Genomic DNA, 5,400 nt, shown 5'->3' on the forward strand with positions numbered 1-5,400 from the left:
GGAGCAGTATAATCTTCAATTAGTAATGGACTTATTAATTTTATCATCTCTACAAATCTTCTGATCATGTACATATGTAGGTAATGACCAGGGTTAGGATTTTAAACATAAATATGCGCTGTAATATTCTCTTAAAAATCGGTAAATAAGCTCTAAAAATATGCAATAAAAACATCAAAATATGCAAAAAAAAAAAAAGGAAATTTATTATTTAACAATTTTGTACGAGCACACTAGCAAATGTGGACTAAATATGTTAAGTTCGAGAACGAATAGCTCATGTTAACTATTCACTTTGATCAACTAATCTGAACTTTTCAGTACCTGTAACACAGTTCACAGTTTGAAAAAACTTTGTAGCATTGTAGAAATGAAATAATTCAAAAACTTCTTTAAAAATTCTCAGTGGTTCGTTATTCGAAATCCGGTAAATTTAAACAGCTGTTTACAATAAGATAACAAATACTTAATTACCCATAAATAATGTGAACTACTACTGCACTGTGTGCTGCTATAATATAGTCGGGGACACGAAAAGTTGCGTGTGACCGACGCGATCCAAGCGGTTAAATCGTCTAATGGGTTCTTAAACGACTGAAAACTGAAAGCCATAGAATGAAAACAGTAACCTTATTTTTTTTATGATGTGTACAATCAGTGGCGGATTTAACTGTCGTTTAGTCGGCGAATACCGACGGGGCCCCTTCTTAAATTATTCACTGAGGCCCTGAAAAAGGTGTACAATACACAAAATGTTACGCTGCTCGCGCGAAATACGCCTCATGCGCCGAATGTTGAGAACCACCGAGCACAGGCCGGGTGTTGGTTGGGGTACAGTCAAGGTCACACGCCACTTTTCGAGTTCCCGACTATAATAGTGATAAAACGAATAGTTCATTACCAAACAGTATCAGTATGATCAATAAAATTAGTGAACTAGGTGAACTTAAGAATAGTTAATTTGAATGAACTGTGAACTAATGAACTATTCACAGAAATGAACTAAACTTTCCATCTCTAATGTGAACTGTATAAAATGAACTCTACACTCGTTCGTTGATAATCGACTATTAGTAGATTCAGTAAATATCGGCAAAAAAAACCAAACAAAATCATTAGATAACAAAAATAACTAAATGAAATTATCGCAATATTACAATATAACTACCTATATATCACCGCAGTAATTGTACAGCGTTGCATCACCGTGATCGGTATACTTACTTTATCTATACATTTAAATGAAAATTTAATTTAAAATTTTGAATACTGAAAATTCGATCGACATGTAGTGATCGTTGTGCAGGACACTATGATCGGTACCACATTAATTATTTAACGACGTAGCACGTTGTATGTAATCTTGAGACGTGGGTTAAGAGAGATAGGTAGGTGAATAAATTTAACACTGGTATATTAAACTTATAAGACTGGACTAAGAATTATATACTCGCGGCGATGTGGCTGTAACAAAGTCCACGACAAGCAATAATTTATTAATTAAGGAAATGGACAGTATATAATAGTCTATTAGAACTACCTATCTACATCTGAATAATGCTAAATGCTCAACTCGTATTTATACAGGTTCCAATGAAGTAAAAGTGGCCTGATTTTAATATTATTTCATTTTGCAGTCTATTTAGCATTATTATGTTAAGACGTGAAAATTACTTGTTGTTTTCACCTTTACCCTGGGTTTTCTGCGTATAGGCGAATTTATTAATATGTATAGTAAATTACTATATTATCTATATCAGTGGTTTTCAAACTGGATGTGCCGCGAGTATCCAATAGGTGTGCCGCGGTTTTTCCATAAATTACTGATTGCATTGAATTGCGATATAAGAAAATATATGCTTTCAATCGCTATGCATTTTATATATATGTATATATTAATAAATCGACAGTTTGTAGGAATAAAACTATTAAGATAAATAATTTCAGATAACTATTGAACTATAAAATGTATGAGTAATATTATAAATCGCCAGGCAGTATATCCGTCGCAACCGACCTGGACGTTTCGTCGTATTCGTACAGTAGTTTGTCTTCTAATTGTATTGTAATAGCATACGAGTATTTAAAAAAGATATTGTGATATATATTTACATATATTTATAATTATTTTAATCATGGATAAATTTGTTACTCGTTCTGTTAACAATAATGCGTCAGTAAGTCAACCACTAAAAAAAAAAAAAAAAAAAAAAATATAGTAATATTCGTTAGTATCACGAAGATTACTTAAAAATGGGATTTTCTTGTACTGGTGATTCAGATAATCCTCGTCCGTGGTGCGTTGTATGTGGTGAAAAATTGTCAAATGAAGCAGTGGTACCCAGTAAACTTAAACGTCATTTGTATTCTAAGCATTCACATTTGATCGACAAAAATATAACATATTTTCAACGTTTATTAAATTCACAAAATAAACAAAGTAAAAGTATGACAAAAATTGTAAAGATTTCTGATAAATCTCAAGAAGCGAGCTACAGGGTGCGGCAGAGCCGACTGACGAGTTTTGAAGGGTTATAAAAAACGAACAGTAAAACTTAGAGAAAAAAACTTTTTTTTATTAAAATAAGTACTGAATCCCATTTTTAAAAATTATTGTTTGAAAATTATATCTCGAAGATGGCGGCCGTCAGCATCAATACACTGTTGTAGACGATCTCTGAAGCTCTCATATGATTTTCGGCACGTTTCGACTGGTATGGCTTCGATTTCCTCGGTGATTTTCTGTTTAAGGTCTTCTATGGTATGTGGGCGATGTCTGAAAACCTTATCCTTAAGGTAGCCCCAGAGGAAAAAATCACACATGCTTAAATCTGGAGACCGTGGTGGCCAGCCTATGTCTCCTCTTAGAGAGACTAACCGCCCAGGGAACATTTGTTGCAAGACACCAAGTGAAATTCGAGCTGTGTGTGCTGTAGCCCCGTCTTGTTGAAACCATACATTCTCTAAATCATGGTCTTCAGCCATTTCCTCCAACCTATGCTGCAGATAAGTTTCCAACATCACAACATAACGAGCGGAAGTGACAGTGACGGTTCTGTTCTCGTCTTCAAAAAAGTACGGGCCGATCACCCCAAATTGGGACACACCACACCACACTGTCACTTTAGGAGAGTGTAGTGGTCTTTCGTGGAGCTGTCGTGGGTTATTTGCAGCCCAGTATCGAAAATTTTGTTTATTTACAGTTCCAGAAAAATGAAAATGGGCCTCATCGCTACAGAAAAAAGTTGATGTCGGAGGGATTCGCAAAAGAATTTGCTGACAGAGATTTTTGCGATTGTCGTAGTCAGTAGCATGTAACTCTTGGACAAGCATTAATTTATAGGGATGGAATGATAAATCTTCGTGAAGAATTCTCCTCAAAGAACGGTCTGAGATTCCCAAAGCTACCGCGTGTTTCCGGGCAGAGCGTCTTGGTGACTGCTCAATTGATTCTCTAACCAACTGCACATTTTCGGGGGTTCTTACCGTTCTGGGTGCTCCGTGTCCAAGTCCACTTAGAGTACTTCCAGTTTCTTCCAATTGCCGTATCCAAAATTTAATAGTGTTAGCAGAAGGAATAGATTCGGTACGTGGAATGCCGAAGTGTATACGAAAAGCCCTCTGTGTAGCGATCACAGAATGATTATTTTCGTAATACGCACGCACGACGAAACCACGATGTACACCTGTCCAGACCATGATTACGACTAAAAATGGCATTATCGTACAATTCAAAATATACCACTAATTAAGGCCTGCTCTTATCTTATCTCCGGTTAATGAGCTCCTTAAACTCGTCAGTCGGCTCTGCCGCACCCTGTATGTAGTAGCAGAGCTTATGGCTAAAACAATGAAACCACATACAATAGGCGAACAGTTAATTTTACCCGCTTGCCGTGAAATTGTAAAAATATTTTTTGGAATAGAAGCTGAACAAGAAATATTGAAAATTCCTTTATCTGATAATACAGTTAGTAGGCGCATAAACGACATGTCCGAAGATATTGAGCAGCAAGTATTAAATACGTTACGCAATTCTATTATGTTTGAGCTGCAAGTTGACGAATCTATAGATATAAGTGGAAAAGCACAGCTTTTAGTTTTTGTACGCATGGTAGTTGATGACGATATTATTGAAAACTTTTTTTGTTGTAAAACATTGCCTGAAACAACGAGAGATGAAGATGTTTTTAAAGTTTTGGACGATCATTTATCATCAGTAATTTTATATATAATTATGTTCTTTTATTTTTTTTATATATAACACAGTTTTGTCATTTTTAAGAGATGCTTGGATTAGAAATAAGGTAGAAGAGGGATGTAAGTATAAAAATAAAAAATTGAAGGTTTAAATGATTTATTGAATTGGATATAATTAGAAATAATACTGTAGCATATTTTTATAAAAATTTGGGGGGAGCCCTGGGCCCACAAGCACTGTTTTTTTAAGTGTATATTCTAAGGAATAACAAGTATTTAAAACCAATATATTTAATTGTTAATAATATTAAAAATATTACCAATGATTTTTCTGTAGCTTTGCCTGTTTGATTTTTAGTCACAGTAAATGCTAAACTTAGTCGCGATAAGTCAACCGTCGAATAAGGTCGTTAATTTACTTGTCGCTCCGTTATCTTAGTTCTGCTTTCGTATATTCTTAAACTTTATGTCGGCGTCGTCTTCGGGCGGCGGTGGCAACCCGTCGCATGGCCAAAACCAGTCAACAGGAAAAACCAATAAACTCAATGCCAGACTAGGGGAGACCGGGTACAACTGTAACATTTTCCATACTATTATTTATTTATGAGAAAATTTAAACTTTTTAGCATTGATCTTTCACTCGACTGATTCAGTAACTTGTAATCTTAAGAAACATGTATAAATTGATCATTAACTTTCATAGGTGAATCTGTAAATCTGATCTGAAAAAAAAAAAGATATGTTACAATTGTACCCGGTTCTGGGTCAATTGTAACAGTACAAGGGGACAAATGTAACATATACATAATATATTAATCAAAATAAGATTTTTAATAGTTTAAGCCTTTATTACTAAAAATTAAAATTAAAAAACAGTGGTAGAACATACTTAATATAATAATAAAGAACAAGTTACAATATTTTTATAGTTTGAGCCTTTATAACTAAATATAAATATTAAAAAAACAGTGGTAAAACATACCTAATATAATAATAAATAACAAATTATAATAATTTTATAGTTTAAGCCTTTATAACTAAATATAAAAATCAAAAAACAATGGTAGAACATACCTTATAATAATTTTATAGTTTAAACCTTTATAATTAAATATAAAAATAAAAAAAAAAGTGGTAGAACATACCTAATATAATAATAAAGAACAAATTATAATCTTTTTATAGTTTAAGCCTTTATAA

General features: G+C 33.5%; 1 pseudogene; it reads right to left on the reverse strand.

The window, feature by feature from the left end:
* Positions 1 to 4,865: 4,865 nt before the first annotated feature.
* The window catches only part of LOC112685130, a 5,098-nt pseudogene continuing 4,563 nt past the window's right edge, over positions 4,866 to 5,400 (reverse strand).

The sequence above is a fragment of the Sipha flava genome, unplaced genomic scaffold, assembly GCF_003268045.1.
Source record: "Sipha flava isolate LNK unplaced genomic scaffold, YSA_version1 267_pilon_pilon, whole genome shotgun sequence".
NCBI lineage: Eukaryota > Metazoa > Arthropoda > Insecta > Hemiptera > Aphididae > Sipha > Sipha flava.